At 41.3% G+C, this 18,813-nt stretch overlaps 1 protein-coding gene across 3 annotated transcripts in view; it reads right to left on the bottom strand.

Moving 5' to 3' along the window:
• LOC127420911 (atrial natriuretic peptide receptor 1-like) overlaps positions 1-18,813 on the bottom strand; it is a 181,197-nt gene that overhangs the window by 129,997 nt on the left and 32,387 nt on the right. The gene's annotated exons all lie outside the window — the stretch shown is intronic.

The following is an 18,813-nucleotide window of genomic DNA, read 5'->3' on the forward strand; positions in this document are numbered from 1 at the left end:
AAAAGAGTATATTTTCCCTTCTAAAAGAGTGGCACTGACGGAGATCGTTTTTTTAAAGATGCCTCTCTTAATGTAGAGTTTATTTCCTGGTTGCGGTCGTTACCTCTCCGCTTCCGATGGCCACGATCGCTGTCTTACGTGCTTGGGCGCTGCCCACACGGAAACAGCGCTCGTGGACGGGTCATGTTCTCACTGCGAGAGCATGACCATGGCAACGTTGCGCTCCTTCGTTAGAGGGAAAGCCACCCCAGCAGCTCCCCACCTCGGTCCTTCTACCTATGGGTTTAAGGGCACGTCGGTTAGCACTGTTAGCCATCGTTATTGCGATCGCTTGACACCGCACATTTATGGCAGACATGACGCTGCGGGGGCGGGTCCCCAGCCCCTGCGCGCCCAGCTGCGGCACAACACACCCGCCCGGGTGGTTGTGACGGATTACGAGGACGGTTCCCTCCTCCCCCGTCGCTGACCAGTCCTATGGTGGGTACCCGGAGCCAGGTGAGTGCTTCAATGTCCCCAGACTCAGCATGGCCACGAGTTCGGGGTCCGAGCCCCCTCAACGTGGCGCCTCTGGCTCCGCCCCGCCACGAGTTCCCACCCGGCGGTACGTCCGACGCAATTGTCTCCTTGGTCCCTGTCACCCGGAGGCATGGCTTGCACTCCCCAACCCTTCACGATGGCTGACCGAGACTGTCCGACTCGGCTATGCGAGTCAGTTCGCCAGGCACCCGCCCAGGTTCAATGGCATCTGTTTTACCTCAAATGCAGGGTGACAACGCCGCTACACTGCCTGTGGAGATCGCGTCCCTTCTGCGAAAGGACGTGGTAGAGCCTGTCCCTTCAGCCGAAATGATGAAGGGGTTCTACAGCCCCTTCTTCATCGTACCATGGAAAGGCGGTGGGTTGCGGCCAATCCTGGACCTGTGAGTTCTAAACTGGGCCTTGCAAAGACTCCCGTTCAAGGAGGCATCAAGATTGGTTCGCGGCTGTAGACCTACGCGTACTTCAACTTCCAGTACAAGGTCCTCACCTTTGGTCGGTCCCTGTCGCTTCGCGTCTTCACGGAAGTCGCAGAGGCAGCCCTTGCCCCGCTAAGGGAAGTGGGCATCCGCATCCACAACTGTCTTGATGACTGGCTGGCTCTAGCTCACTCTTGAGACTTGTTGTGTGTGCACAGGGACCTGGTGCTCAGGCACCTCAGCCGGATGGGGCTTCAGGTTAACTGGGGAAAGAGCAGCTCTCCCCAGTACAGAGCATCTCTTTTCTCGGGTTGGAGTTAGACTCGGTCTCTACGATAGTGCGCCTCATGAGCGAGCGCACGCAGTCAGTGTTGAAGTTGTTCAGGTGGAGCACGGCGGTCCAACTGAAGCATTTTCAAAGGCTCCTGGGGCATATGGCATCCTTGAAGGCGGTCACACCACTCGGGTCGATGCATATGAGACCGCTTCAGCACTGGCGTCAGACTCGAGTCTGAGACACATTGCATGGTCATCACACCGATCTGCCGCTACCTGTTCAGCCCTTGGACGGGCCTTGCATTCCTGCGGGCAGGAGTCCCCTTAGTGCAAGTACCCCAGGCGCGTCGTGGTTCCGAAAGACGCCTCCGAGCGTGGCTGGGGCGCCATGTGCAACGGGCACACAGCCGCGGGCTTGTGTATAGCGCCTTTCCCCTCCCGGAGGCGAAGACGTGCGCTTTTCACCCCCAGTCGTGTTCACGAAGTCATAGACCCTGGATGTCCTTCCTCCTTAGCCCTGTGGCAGGCGAGTTTGCGGAGAAACTCGTTGCCGGCCCAGTACATGTGCTAACTTGGCCCTGTACTGGGGTAGGTGCTCCACATGCGCTGGTTATCTATATATAACCCTGTGTGATGTATATTCCGTGAGACGGTTCCCCCGTTGGTGAACCCGTGTCTTCCTTGGGCAGAGGCCCCTCTGCCCCCGGTCGCCGTGTTTGTAGAGCTCCTCCCCTCCGGGTAGGACCTACCATGGGGACTTCTCCACATGAGATACTGCCGACAAGACTCGGTAAGGCCATGTGACGTATTTCCACACAATTTCCTCCTCCTCAGGCAGGGTGTGGTTTCCGTGATGTCTTCCCCTTGGGAATGACATCCCCCCGACACGGACGCTATATGGCCCCCAGCTGAACGATTTTTCCTTTTGGGAAGAAGAAAGAGAAGAGGCCGCGGCTGGGGCAGCCTGTCCCCATTTTTGGGCAGTCGACTTGTCCCCGAGGTCCAGGGGACCATCCGAAACCCGTAGGAGTGTTGGGAGAGGTTACGTGACGGCCAGTTGCGCCGACTACGAGGCACGCAATGGCCTGTTCAGCTAGTTGTGGCGTTTCATATAGGGACCCCTAGTGTCACTACATCGACACAATGTCGAGTGAGTGACAGATAGGGAACGTCTTGGTTACTTTCATAACCTCCGTTCCCTGATGGTGGGAACGAGACATTGTGTCCCTCCTGCCACAACACTGAACTACCCACTGAAATGGCCGGGACCTTGTCTCGGCTCCTCAGCACAAAACCTGAATGAGTGGTTGCGAGCCAGCTCCTTTTATATATCCTTTTATTTGTATGTCCAGGGGAGTGGCATGCAAATTCCACTTGCCAATTCCCCTTGGCCTTTTTTCAAAGATCACAGGTGTATGGGGCTCCCAAGAATGACCCCTAGTGTCACTACATCGACACAACGTCTCGTTCCCTCCATCAGGGAACGGAGGTTACGAAAGTAACCAAGACATTTCCAAGCTGTAAGTCTGACATCAAGTTTTTCTATTGCACACCTTGTAGAAGACTGAAATAAAAATCAGATTAAAAAAAAAAACGAAACAGCATTAGAAAACATCATAATAATCTTTATACTTTTGGGAGCAGACATCATTTTGTGAGTATGCCTATGAAGCCTTAAAATGCTGTCTAGGTAGGTAGCTTACTAGATTTTGGAGCAGAGCTAAAAAATGAAAATTCTGTAATTATTTGCTCACACTCATTTTCAAAACCTTTGTGTCTTCTGTGGAACAAACACACACACAAAATGTTAGGCAGAATGTTAATGGGATAGTTCACCCGAAAATGAAAATTCTCTCATCATTTACTCACCCTTAAGCCATCCCAGATGTGTATGACTTTCTTTCTTCTGCAGAACACAAACAAAGATTTTTAGAAAAATATCTCAGCTCTGTAGGTCCATACAATGCAAGTGAATGGTGAGCAAAACTCAGAAGGTCCAAAAAGCACATAAAGGCAGCATAAAAGTAATCCATAAGTCTTCAGTGTTTAAATCCATGTCTTCAGTAGCGATTTGATAGGTGAAGGTGTGAAAGAGATCAATATTTAAGTCCTTTTTCACTACAAATATTAATCTTTGACCAGCCCCAACCAGTAGGTGGCTGAATGTGAAAGTGAAAGTCACTTCCACATACAAGTGTAGATTTACAGTTGGACTTAAATACTTATGTTTCTCACCTGCAAAAGATCATAATGCTTTTGAAGACATGGATTTAACCACTGGAGTCATATGGCTTACTTTTTTGCTGCCTTTATGTCTTTTTAGACCTTCTAAGTTCTGGTCACCATTCACTTGCATTGTATGGACCTACAGAGCTGAGATATTCTTATAAAAATCTTCGTTTGTGTTCTGCAGAAGAAAGAAAGACGTACACATCTGGGATAGCATGAGGGTGAGTAAATGATGAGAGAATTTTCATTTTTGGGTGAACTATGACTTTAAGAACTGATGGCGTCAGTCCCCATTCACATTTGTCATGTAGGAAAGAGCAGTGACAACATTCTTCAAAATTTCTCTTGTATTCCAAAGAAGAAAATAACGTCAAATGTGTCTGGTACAACATTAAAGTAAATGATGACCATAATCAAAGATAATTTCCATTTTTGGGCGAACAAACCCTTTAATACCTGAATATACAGTATAAGTTAAATGTATATAATAAAGAGATTTATGTATTATCATGACGTATTTAAAAACTTATTTGATTAGGAATTCTCTGCAGTTCAACATTGCCTTCTCCCACTAAATAAAAATAGCCTATAATGCCTAAATGAAAATGCAAATTTGGTCCAAACTGACACCTCTCATCCTTTGCCAGGCGAGATCTCAGTTTACTCTTAATAAAATCCTGAGACAGATCCTGATTAAAGAAAAATATTTGTGGCAAGCATGACCAGGCACGTAGGAGATATATTTAACCGGCTGTTAGGAACGTGAGCGTGGAGCCGAGGAGTGTCAGTATTACTGTAAGAGAGCATATTCATTCTGCCTTTGTCACTGTTCTCTGTTTGTCTTTCTCTCTCGTGTCTCTCTCTTTCTGTCTTCACGGTGGTTAATGCTCCAATACCCTTGGAATGTCATCCATACCTCCCTGTGATGAATAGTTGTCCAGTGTCAGACCATCAGAATTAATGATCTACAGAGACATTTACTGGAAAAGGCTCCTACTTTCAAGGAAAACAGGAACTCTAAGTTAATTAAACCTGGCAGAAGCAATAGGTGGGTGGCTGAGCAATGTTTAGCTAGCATGCTGCACACATCATCGGTGTGGCCTTGCTCACGTTCATTAAGGTTGCAATTACACTACAACTTACTGTGTTTACATTAATACTCCTCCAGAGTTATTTCTGTTATGCTTTATTTTATCCATCATTGTTTTCATTTTCCTGAAAATTGTTAGGTCTATAAAGACCACGGCCTGTATTCACAAAAAATCTTAAGTCTAAAAGTTGCTCCTAGTGTGGAAATTTAGGAGTAACTCTTAAAAATTAGGGCCGTGTCACTCCTAATTTTAGGACTCATAAAATTTTCATCTAAGTGTAATTCATGAAGCATGTTAATGCTAAAGTAGCTCCTGACAAATGATCCGAAGCATGCCTACTGTTGTCAGTCCACATCATAAACATTTTAGAATATTATCTTGACATACACCTTTTAAAAAGGCATCACCTGAATCGCAATTGAGTCAATGTATTGTAATGATATAACATTATAATATTATATCATTTATAATATTGACATTGATCTTTAATAAAGCAAAGTTAGATAGATAATCTATCTATCTATCTAATATTTGTTATATATATCTCGCTATTTGTCTATGATGAATATACTGACAAATAGTGCTTCCCTGTCTTCTTTGGGCGATTTAAAAGAGCACGCTCATAAAAGTCATCCATAGCAACGAGGTCAACTCCGCCTTACTCTTACATTAAGATTTCCTTATTAAAACTTGCTCTTAGCAGTTTTGTGAATAGCTTTTAGGAAAAAACTCTTAGCTAGGAACTTTTTGAAGAACTCCTAGTGGAAAGAGGAAAATCGTTGTGATATAGGCCCTGGACTTGACAAAACATACAGCTCATAATGGAATTCCATACAGTTCATAACGAAATAAAATAAGCTTCATGAAAATGAGGAATGTTTATTTTAATAAGTAATTTGACACATTCATGCAAGGGACTTTGAAAATTAATTAAATAAATTAACTACATAAATTAGGTCTGGGAAATTCAGCACACTAATTTCTGCGATTAATTGGGATTAACAGCATAGGTATAGTGCATCCAGAAAGTATTCACAGCGCTTCACTTTTTCCACATTTTGTTATGTTACAGCCTTATTCCAAAATGGATTAAATTAATTACTTTCCTCAAAATTCTACAAACAATACCCCATAATGACAACGTGAAAGAAGTTTGTTTGAAATCTTTGCAAATTTATTAAAAATAAAAAATGAAAAAATCACATGTACATAAGTACTCACAGCCTTTGCCATGACACTCAAAATTGAGCTCAGGTGCATCCTGTTTCCACTGATCATCCTTGAGATGTTTCTACAACTTGATTGGAGTCCACCTGTGGTAAATTCAGTTGATTGGACATGATTTGGAAAGGCACACCCCTGTCTATATAAGGTCCCACAGTTAACAGTGCGTGTCAGAGCACAAACCAAGCCATGAAGACCAAGGAATTGTCTGTAGACCTCCGAGACAGGATTGTATCGAGGCACAGATCTGGGGAAGGGTACAGAAAAATGTATGCAGCATTGAAGGTCCCAATGAGCACAGTGGCCTCCATCATCCGTAAATGGAAGAAGTTTGGAACCACCAGGACTCTTCCTAGAGCTGGCCGCCTGGCCAAACTGAGCACATCCTAGCACAGAAACTGACTGTGTGGAGCAGTGCATGATTATTTATTATGCATGACACATGTCCCACACGGACCACCCAAACTTCACCCGCAAGTGGTGAGCCATGTGTGGGAGAGATGAGGGAAGCTGCCGTATCTCATCGCATCACCCAAAAACACTCACTGTCATCTGAACCAGTGTCAAAAGCTAAAACGTGCGAGAGAGAGACTCAGATGGTGTGTGATAGAGACCGAATGGCAGATTTTGTGAGAGTTTAAACTTCAGCAAATTAAACGTACAGCACTTAATATGTTTTACAGTATATCTGTATGTGTAGTGTCTAATAATGCATTGGCAAAGTACACTTAAGTTTATTTTGTCAATAAAGCTTGAAATGCTCCAGCCAGGTCTCTTAAGCAACCAAATTGGCCCGGTTGCTAGGGAGGGTAGAGTCACATGGGGTAACCTCCTCGTGGTCACTAAAATGTGTGGTTCTCGCTCTCGGTGTGGCATGTGGTGAGTTGTGCATGGATGCCACAGAGAATAGCGTGAAGCCTCCACACGTGCTAGGTCTCCGCGGTAACGCGCTCAACAAGCCACATGATAAGATGCGCGGATTGACGGTCTCAGACGCGGAGGTAACTGAGATGCATCCTCCGCTACCCGGATTGAGGCAAGTCATTACGCCACAATGAGGACCTAGAGCACATTGGTAATTGGGCATTCCAAATTGGGGAGAAAAAATATATACAGTTGTGCTCAAAAGTCTGCATACCCTGGCAGAAATTGTGAAATTGATTTTGAAAATATGACTGATCATGCAAAAAACTGTGTTTTATTTAAGGATAGTGATCATATGAAGCCATTTATTATCACATAGTTGTTTGGCTCCTTTTTAAATCATAATGATAACAGAAATCACCCAAATGGCCCTGATCAAAAGTTTACATACCCTTGAATGTTTGGCCTTGTTACAGACACACAAGGTGACACACACAGGTTTAAATGGCAATTAAAGGTTAATTTCCCACACCTGTGGCTTTTTAAATTGCAATTAGCATCTGTGTATAAATAGTCAATGAGTTTGTTAGCTCTCACGTGGATGCACTGAGCAGGCTAGATACTGAGCCATGGGGAGCAGAAAAGAACTGTCAAAAGACCTGCGTAACAAGGTAATGGAACTTTATAAAGATGGAAAAGGATATAAAAAGATATCCAAAGCCTTGAAAATTCCAGTCAGTACTGTTCAATCACTTATTAAGAAGTGGAAAATTCGGGGATCTCTTGATACCAAGCCAAGGTCAGGTAGACCAAGAAAGATTTCAGCCACAACTGCCAGAAGAATTGTTTGGGATACATAGAAAAACCCACCGGTAACCTCAGGAGAAATACAGGTTGCTCTGGAAAAAGACGATGTGGTTGTTTCAAGGAGCACAATACGACGATACTTGAACAAAAATGAGCTGCATGGTCGAGTTGCCAGAAAGAAGCCTTTACTGCGCCAATGCCACAAAAAAGCCCGGATACAATATGCCCGACAACACCTTGACACGCCTCACAGCTTCTGGCACACTGTAATTGACGAGACCAAAATAGAGCTTTATGGTCACAACCATAAGCGCTATGTTTGGAGAGGGGTCAACAAGGCCTATAGTGAAAAGAATACCATCCCCACTGTGAAGCATGGTGGTGGCTCACTGATGTTTTGGGGGTGTGTGAGCTCTAAAGGCATGGGGAATCTTGTGAAAATTGATGGCAAGATGAATGCAGCATGTTATCAGAAAATACTAGCAGACAATTTGCATTCTTCTGCACAAAAGCTGCACATGGGACGCTCTTGGACTTTCCAGCACGACAATGACCCTAAGCACAAGGCCAAGCTGACCCTCCAGTGGTTACATCAGAAAAAGGTGAAGGTTCTGGAGTGGCCATCACAGTCTCCTGTCCTTAATATCATCGAGCCACTCTGGGGAGATCCCAAACGTGCGGTTCATGCAAGACGACCAAAGACTTTGCATGACCTGGAGGCATTTTGCCAAGACAAATGGGCAGCTATACCACCTGCAAGAATTTGGGGCCTCATAGACAACTATTACAAAAGACTGCACACTGTCATTGATGATAAAGGGGGCAATACACATTATTAAGAACTAAGGGTATGCAGACTTTTGAACAGGGGTCATTTCATTTTTTTCTTTGTTGCCATGTTTTGTTTTATGATTTTGCCATTCTGTTATAACCTACAGTTGAATATGAATCCCATAAGAAATAAAAGAAATGTGTTTGGCCTGCACAGTTTTCTTTAAAAATGGTACATATATTACCAATTCTCCAAGGGTATGCAAACTTTTGAGCACAACTGTATATATAAAATAAAGCTTGAAATGAATAGAATCTGGCCATTTGATTGTTTTATTACAAAAAATTGTTTTGGGTTGGGTCCCCCTTGGTGTTTTTCATCGTTCGCTAAGCCTGAGGTCATTTTTATCGTTCCCTTTTGGCTGCGGGTCCCCTCTCAAACCCTACCCTCCCTGTAGTTATGCCACTGCTTCCCATGCCTTCAATAACTTTACCTGTTTTTGTAAGTGAAAGTGATTTGAAAAGTGGCCCAAATCGGTTGCCAAAAACTCAGATCGTATTAGTTTTCGCTGTTTGGATACATGCAATAAGATCCAATCTGTACCAGATGTGTGCATTTTTTATTTTTTAGAATTGGTTGACAATGTAAATGCAGCCTTAAAGAGAGAAGCAAAATGAGGCTAAATACATAAATGAAACTGTTCAAACCATAAAACTTTCAATGAAAGATGTCAACGGACTGGATACTGTATGTTTCCTTATAATTTTAACACAAGTCTACAAAATTTAAATTGTGTCTTTAGAGAACAAACAATTGGCACAGGGCGCACAGTGTCATCATAATGGCATTTACGATTAACAAAGTTGGTCGTTACAGAACCTTTTCAACAATCACTCCAGACTAGCAACAGCCAATCTGCCACTGACCCAGAACTGTGCTCAGGTGGTAAAAGGGGTAAGCTTCTCTGATGAATTACACTTCCAATCAGATCTGACTGGAACTCTAGATTGTCTGTTTGCACAAAAGGCACATCTCCAATCAGTATATCATGGGTCTCTGGGGGTTTAGCACAGACCGGAAATGCCATGAAAAGGCTGCGTTATTGTGCCAGTCACCTTTAGTTTACAAAGCCATTCCTTGGAACAGGGTGGCAAACCCTACTTGCCTCAGAAACGAGGCCCAATTATCATCAGTGCTGTCTGGGTCTGTGGTGGCAACAGATGGCCTCTGTTAAGTGCAGGCATTTACCCAATGACTCCCCTAACGTGAGTCACTGATAACCTTATCAAACGTTATTAATGACTGATATTAATGAAATAGTTCACCAAAAAATTTCAGTTCTGTCCTTCATATCATTCCAAACCTGTTTAACTTTCTTCCATTGATCAACATAAATTGTGCAGAAAAAGACCACAATTTAAGTTATCATTCATTGTATGTGCATATTCAATCTTGACGTCAATCAGTACGTTTACATGCAAAGTCAAGCAACAGTATTAATCTGTCTGCCCAAGTATACATGACACAATGTGTAATTGAATATATGAAGGAAGTCAGAAGAGGAAGTGCTAAAGGAAATGAAATATTATATTCATAGTTTAAGGAAATATTATATTTTAAAGTTTTGGTAGACGTGCAAAGAAAATTGTAGGCAACTGTCTAATCAACACATTTAAGACCCAGCAGAAATCTCCGTCAACCGGTCGTTTCGGCAGTAAACTGAACCAAAGCATTAGCGGCTACTTACAGTACATCATCACCTATTGCTTTCCAGGACTACAGGGCAAACAATGTCAGGTTAATTACTTTTAAAGCATGATTGTGTTGCAGATAGTGAAAGTCATTATGTTATGTCATACCTTTGTATGGATAGTAGCATTTTCTTACAGTTGCATGAGCGCCACCTGTGCACTCTCTCGCGCTCTCTTTGCACATATTCAGCACAGGGAGAGAGAGTGATGAGAGGGAGTTAACAATCCCGACAATGAGGGTTAAGAGGAAAATTGACGTGATTGGTTTATGTAGTACTCTCGCTTGTTGTTTTACTTGTCAAATGACAGAGAAGATGTAGAATTATCTGTCAATGTTTTTAAAATGTGGTAAATTACTGAATTATTTCGATACACAATCACTTCACTCTATCAGGAACCCCCAGGAGTTCCCCTACGAACCCCTGTTTGGGATACCCTGCCTAACAGGCCTAGACAGATACTTAAAACATGGGCCCTATTCAATAAAAGGACAATAGTGTTAACAAGCTCAAAAAGAAGCCTTTGGGTAGTTCAACCACACACAAGAACTTCCTTTGCATACACTTAACACCATATAACAAGATGAAGAATGAAGAGAAGACTGCATACTCACTTAATTTGAACTTGTGGATGTGTAATTGGGATTCAAGAGTGAAAAGCGAGATTTCGATCTGTTTCTCACTCAAAGATATCATATGGCATAAGATTTGAAATATTGCGCACTATAGTGCATCTGGACTCATTTTACCGTACTTTTTACCATTTACGGAGTCTGACTGCTATGGTCAACATCTACTTTCATTGTATAGACAAGAGCAGCCAGGACATTCTGCAAGACAACTTCTTAATACAAACTTCTTTTGAGTGACATGAGGGGGAGTAGATGATGACAGAATTTTAATTTTTAAGTGAACGATTCCTTTATTCAACACATGTCATGTAGAATCCAATATAAGATCAGAGAAAGGAGTAAAATATAAGAAGCAGGAGACATAAACAAAAATCTCCATATCTAAATGGGCTATTTTTTTTCTCCATACAGTGGAGAAAAGAGTTATGGCAGCTCAGCATCAAATTTAATGCGGCGCCTAACAATTGCACTCATGCATGACTTGCTAGGAAAGCCCTTTCATTGAGAAGATCTTGGTGATCAAATCAACAGCAGTTTTATTAGGTGTTGAGATAACGCTTCAGCTGTATTGTTACCACCTTGATAATGAATATGTAGGTGTGTTTTCTGTACGGGCATTGAGGCATGTAAAGGTATCTTCTGTGGGTACTTTTCAGTAGAGCTGGACAATATTTTGAATATTCATGGTATATTTGCAATATATTCCCAACTACGATATAGTCACAACTAAGCAACATCGTGAATGTTGCAATGCTTTTAATGTTTTTAATTTGCTAACTACATTTTCTTAAAAGTGTGTCATTTAAGTAGTTTAGCGATCCCTCCTTGTTTTCATATTCATGACATATTTGCAATTTACTTTATTCACAGCTACGTTATGTTCACATCTAAGCAACATTGTGAATATTGCAATTACTTTAATGTAGTTTTTCTTTGGTTATAAAGCTTTCTAAATAGCGTGTGATTAGAGTAGTTTTGCAGTCTATCCTTGCTTCGATGTCCATGATATATTTGCAATACATCTGCAAGTACAATACAGTCACAACAAAGTAAAATTGTGAATATTTTAATGATTTTAATAATGTTTTTTTTTTTTTTTGGGTTGTCACGTTTTCTAAAGAGCATGTCACCATATGATCATCATGATGGCGCCACGGATGGCTGCCTCGGTGTGGAGCTCCTCAGTTCTTTTGTTGTTTTTGTTTGTTTGTCCTGTGTTTAGTAATCTTTTTCCAGTCAGTTTTAACAGAGACGAACTGCTAAACATTCGACAGCATATACCAGACAATCTTTTCCCGGTTTTCAAATATTCAGACGTTTTGTTAGACATTTTAGTTAGAGGCGCAGCTCTGCTGTTCAAGAGACGCAGGCGAGGGAAACGAGCAGGCGCGCTGGTCAAACTCCGTAGGCACGGATTTCGAACAGCGCTGCTGAACATTCATCTTGTGAATCTTCACTCTCTTCCTAACAAAACCTATGACCTACATCTCCTCACCCACAAAAACAAGGACTTTTCAACCTCTGCTGCCTTGTGCTTCACAGAAACCTGGCTGAGTGAAGCCATTCCGGACAGCGCGTTACATCTGCCGGGCTTTCAGCTGTTCAGAGCGGATCGCATCACGGCGTTACGGGGAAAACGAGAGGCGGTGGGACATGCTTTTATATCAATGAAAGTTGGTGTACAGATGTAACAACGTTAAAGAGGATGTGCTGTCCTAATTTGGAAGCGCTCTTTATTAACTGTAAGCCTTTCTACTCGCCGCGGGAGTTTTCTTCGTTTATTCTGGTGTGTACATTGCGCCAAACGCGTGTTTGAATGCAGTGCTGCAATGCGGTGCTACTGTTACATCATATATCAGTTTCTGTGAGGATATGTGCATTCCTACTAGGACTTATTTAAAGTTCAACAATGACAAACCGTGGTTTACAGCAGAGCTCAGGCAGCTTCGTCAGGCCAAAGAGGATGCTTACAGGGGTGGGGATAAAGTCTTGACAATCAGGCCAGGAACACACTGAACAGGGAAATCAGAGTGGCTAAAAGAACATACTCTGAGAAGCTGAAAAACAAGTTTTCAGCTAACGACCCTGCATCAGTGTGGAGTGGCATGAAACAACTCACGAATTACAGGACTCCTACCCCCAACCCTGTAGGGAACCAACAACTGGCTGACGACCTGAATGTGTTCTACTGCAGATTTGAAAGGCCCAATCTCACACCCCACACCCACTCTGACCTTCACACAAACACCAACACATCCTGCATCCCCCCTCCTCCCCCCTCCTGCTACTCAACCCGCACTTAAGATCTGTGAAGATGATGTGAGCCGCGTCTTTCGGAAACAAAAGACAAGGAAGGCTTCAGGCCCAGATGGCGTCTCACCAGCGTGTTTTTGATCCTGTGCTAACCAGCTGGCCCCCATCTTCACACAGATCTTCAATAGATCACTGGAGCAGTGTGAAGTCCCATGCTGCTTCAAATGCTCAATCATTATTCCTGTCCCAAAGAAACCAAAAATCACAGGACTTAATGACTACAGACCTGTCACCCTGACGTCTGTGGTCATGAAATCATTTGAGAAACTGGTGTTGGCCCACCTGAAGAACATCACTGGACCCTTTCTAGATCCCCTTCAATTTGCTTATCGAGCAAACAGGTCTGTGGATGATGCAATCAATATAGGATTGCATCATATCCTGCAACATCTGGACAGACCAGGGACATATGCAAGGATCCTTTTTGTGGACTTCAGTTCAGCTTTCAACACCATCATCCCAGCTATACTCCAGAATAAATTACACTAACTCTCTGTTCCCATGTCTATCTGTCAGTGGATTACCAGCTTTCAGACGGACAGGCAGCAGCCTGTAAGACAGGCGAAACTCACTTCTAGCACCTGTACAATCAGTACTGGTGCCCCCCAGGGATGTGTGCTCTCCCCACTACTCTTCTCCCTCTACACCAATGACTGCATCGCCAAGGACCCCTCTGTCAAGCTCCTGAAGTTTGCAGACGACACCACTGTCATCGGCCTCATCCGAGATGACGATGAGTCTGCATACAGAAGGGAGGTTGAACAGCTGGCTGTCTGGTGCAGTCAAAACAACCTAGAGCTGAACACGCTCAAAACGGTGGAGATCATTGTGGACTTTAGGAGGAACACCCCAACACTGACCCCCCTCACCATTCTAAACAGCACTGTGGCAGCAGTGGAGTCATTCAGGTTCCTGGGCACTACCATCTCACAGGACCTGAAGTGGGAGACCCACATTGACTCCATTGTGAAAAAGGTCCAGCAGAGGTTGTACTTCCTTCGCCAGCTGAGGAAATTCAATCTGCCACAGGCGCTGCTGATACAGTTTTACTCAGCAGTCATTGAGTCTGTCCTCTGCACTTCAATAACTGTCTAGTTTGATTCAGCTATGAAATCAGACATCAGAAGACTACAAAAGGACAGTTCGGATTGCTGAGAGGATTATTGGTTGCCCCCCCTTCAAGAACTAAACACTTCCAGAGTGAGGAAAAAGGCTGGAATAATCACTCTGGACCCCTCACCCTGCCCACTACCTTTTTGAACTGTTGCCTTCTGGCAGACGCTTCAGAGCTCTGAGCACCAGAACCGTCAGTCACAGGAACAGTTTTTTCCCTCAGGCTATCCATCTCATGAACAGTTAAATTGCCCCATTGAGCAATAACTATGTGCAATACACAGTATAGTCTTTCTTATATTTATCCAACACATCCAACCTCTTCTGCCATTTCATTCCTCTGGGGAAAAAAAAAACTGTCATTGTACGTAACAGATTTGTATTTGCACTGTACATAACTGATAACAGATTGTATTAGATCTGCACTACCCATGTGTATGTATGTATGTGTGTGTCTGTACGTATGTGTATAATTATATATATATTTTTTTATTATTATCTATGTCTTGCTGCTGTTTGTATTGTTTTTGTATTGTTGTACACTGGAAGCTCCTGTCACCAAGACAAATTCCTTGTATGTGTAAGCATACTTGGCAATAAAGCTGATTCTGATTCTGATTCATTAGTTTTGTGATCACATGTCAATTTTAATGATATATTTGCAATATGTTCGCAACTATGGTATAGTTGCAACTAAGCAACATAGTGAATACACAATGATTTGAATGTGGTTTTATTTAGTTATTAACTTTTTTCTAAACAGCATGTCATTAGATTAGTTTCACAATTCTTTTTTGTCTCAATATTCATGATATATTTGCAATATATTCGCAATTATGATATAGTTGCAACTTAGCAAAATCATGAATATCGCAATGATTTTAATGCAGTTTTTATTTAGTTACTTTTTTCTAAACATTGTGTCATTAGGTTAATTTTGCAATCTCTCCTTGTCTCAATAATCATGATATATTTGTAATATATTCGCAACTGCAATATAGTTGCAACTAAGCACCATCATGAATATCGCAATGATTTTAAAACTATTCTAAAACTATTTTTTAAAACTAGTTCTAATTTGGTCATAAATTTGTCTAAATAGCATGTCAGACTAGATTGGCAATCCCTCCCTGTCTTTTTCATTTAATCAATTCTGTGATTCAGTTATTTGTTTGGTTCACCACTCATATCAAAAATGTTCCCTGTATGGCATTTTTCACGTCATAAAAATGCATGCAGATATTGCTGTTTATTACTATTTACTGTTATATTGGTGTATATAAAAGAAAAAGATTACATTTTATATTTTTCACACCACTTTGTGTGAAAAAAGTGTAAAAACCTGCCTTGATTATTATTACTTCTTGCGTTAAACATTTTAAAACTACTTGGCTACAATGACTGCTTGTTTGAAATGATTCACGCCCTACTGTTGAGATCGGGGACATGGTACCTGTTTGTGGGAATATTGTGTTTTCGTGTCCAAATGTTGTATCTGTGTGCTTCTTTTTCCGACAGCTCTGGTCCATTTTAAATTAAAACATACAATTCATTCGACAGGTGACAGGTCCCGTCACACCTACTCGGCTTTGTGCATTTGGACAGAGGTACCCTGTCGCTATGGAAACACCCCAGTTTCTGTGCTGTGGCGTTCAATCATGGTGGCCCAGAGGATAGAATTATTAAAGTATTCACCCAGTTGAACCACTGTGTGGAGCGAAGCCCATCTCTGAGGTAATTCCTCCTTGGAAATATCAGACGTAGATGTCCATTACGCACAATGGATGTTGGTAGACAGCTCCCACAGAAAAGGCACAGGATGCGTCATGGAAATGTATAATTTATTAGTGGTGCTGCTTGCTAAGGCAAGGATCACTATTACAATTGTTCATATGCATGGTTGGGGATTTTTCAAAACCCCAAACAATGGGTATTCAACGTCAGCATGTAACTCATCCACTGTTTTGCTTCAGACATGAATGACCTCAAATAATGTGACTTGTTGAGGCAACTTTTCTAGACAATCAGACTTAAAATGTTTGCCTGGCGGATAACAAAACGGGCAACAAAACCTCATAGTCATATCTATGGACCAGAGTTATTTATATTGGCTTCTGACTTGGGCTAATGAGTAACCACCTAGCAGCCATCCAGAATACACTAGCAATATCATAGCAATGCCACTGCGACCACCCAGAACACACTAACATCATGGTGGCGAGTTTTCACGGGAAAACGGCACTCACATTTTCATCAGAAAATGAAAAAATCTAGTTTCTTTCTTCTGAACAGTAATGAAACAATCTCATAGACTTACCCGAGCCATATCTACCCTTACGAAACAAAAATATATGTGAATATATTGGAAAATATAATGTGATATATAAAATAATACATTTTCATATATGGGAATCTAGTGCTTATATTTTTCAATATTCTGCAATATACGCATGAACCATGTATGGCTATATATTGATACATATAAAAAATATATATAGCAATAACAAAACAAAAATATACTACATTTTTATATGTAAAAACATTTTTACATTTTCTCTTTCATTAGTTAATGCATGGGTTTACATATAGCATTAAATGTCTCAAAAATATATTCCCAATATGCCTGCAAAGGTCCTCAGTTCTTTACAGATTCAGTCAAATGAAGACATAAATGTAAATTCAGTGACAGATTTGCTTTCCACATAGTATTTCAAACTGTTGGACAAAATCAACAACCATTTTTTTTTCTTTTTTTCACACATTAATATATATATATTATTAATACATAATATATATTACAGAATATATTTCTCTCAGATTTGTGTATATATACTGTATTTAACATACATGTTCCCATATATATGTTAAAATATAGTGCACATATGTTCAAATGTATTTATACTCAATATTTACAAATATATAATTACATAAATATTCACATATAAGGATATATATTACAGTATATATTTCCTCAGAATTGTGTACATTTATTGCTCATACATATTTCCATATACTGTAAATGTGACTATATGTACAACATATATGTTAAAATATATTTAAGCACACACTACCATTTGTTATCACATGCACATCTATATATTATGAAGTGTATTACTGAATATAAAATGACATACATTACAATATATAAGGACATATATTGTCATATATTTCCCAATATATGAAAAGCGGCAATTCCTTTTGTATTACTCAGTATATTGTAATATATTAACACAATGTATTATTCTATATAATTATGAACATACTGAAAATGATTTAATATATTGAGCCTTAATATATAAGGAAATATATTTTCTTTGTGTAAGGGTAGGGACCTGAATATTTTAGAGATTAGGAGTGGGCTGGTTGCTAGGGTGGGTAGAGTCACGTTGGGTTAACCACCTCGTGGTCACTATAATGTGGTTCTTGCTCTCGGTGGGGCGAGTGGTGAGTTGTGTGTGGATGCCGCAGAGAACAGCGTGAAGCCTCCACACGCGCTAGGTCTCCGCGGTAACGCGCTCAACAAGCCACGTGATAAAATACGCGGATTGATGGTCTCAGACGCGGAGGCAACGGAGATTCGTCCTCCACCACCCGGATTAAGGTGAGTCACTAAGCCACCACAAGGATTTAAGAGCACATTGGGAATTGGGCATTCCAAATTGGGGAGAAAAGGGGAGAAAAAAAAACTGTTCACATTTTCTGCTTTATTAAAAAACCTGTGTTGTTAAAAAAACAAGCTTTTATTTAACACTCCTGATATAATCATGTGTGACATAAATGTGAAAAAAAAAAAAAAAACACATTTCAGACCAACATTAGTACATCTTTAAAATGATGAAAATGATCCATTTCCTTCATTATATCTGATAACACAACAACATCCCTGAGGACACTAAATGCTGGCATATTTCTCTTGTTCATTGTCCCTCTTTTCACACAAAGAGACACAAATTCCAGCTTTGATTGAGTAAACAATGCTCTGGGGTAAACACTGACGTGAAAGGCACAAATTCAGGATGTAATCTAGCACTTGGACAAAATCATGCCATTTGAATTAGCTCCTATGCCTACATCTCAGCCAGAGCACTGACGTTCACAACCAGACTTACCAGCACTGCACTGACAATCACTGTACTCACCTCAAAACACATCTACTCCTTACATACCATATGACTACTTAAAAACCTCAAAAAGAGACAGTAAAGCAGCAAAACCAATGAAAACATCAAGGCTTCATTGCAGAGAAAGTTTATCATGTGAATGATTCACTCTGCAGTGTCATGAAAATTGTGTTGTGACGTAGTCAAATATCAAATATTTACAATATATTCAATATTATTTTGTTGCCAATATAAAATCCTCAGCATGACTTGAGCTAAAGGGACCTTTTTTAAGAGCACTAGCGCTATACAATAATAGTATGCGCATAGTCAATTGGCATGGCCATTAAGTTTTGAGTATTTTCGTCCAAGCATGCGCTGTAGGCGCAAGTGGGTTTGGCAAAATTGCGTGCGCAAAGTGTGAATGGGCTGGGTCAAGTGCAATTTAATTCTGAGATTCTTCTCCGGTTATTGCACCATCTGTGTCCTATTATATAGTCCATTTCCTCAAGCACCAGCGATATAAACAAAGACAGTGCATTCATAAGAAGTTGGTAGTGTATATGGACTGTATGCAATGAATTAGAAGAATAGAAATATGGACTCACTTTCTTTTGTGTGTCTTTGTTGAATGTCAGGCATATTTCTCTGACAGTGACACACTCCATTCATACACATGGTAA

The sequence above is a fragment of the Myxocyprinus asiaticus genome, chromosome 30 (genome assembly GCF_019703515.2).
Source record: "Myxocyprinus asiaticus isolate MX2 ecotype Aquarium Trade chromosome 30, UBuf_Myxa_2, whole genome shotgun sequence".
Classification (NCBI taxonomy): Eukaryota; Metazoa; Chordata; class Actinopteri; order Cypriniformes; family Catostomidae; genus Myxocyprinus; species Myxocyprinus asiaticus.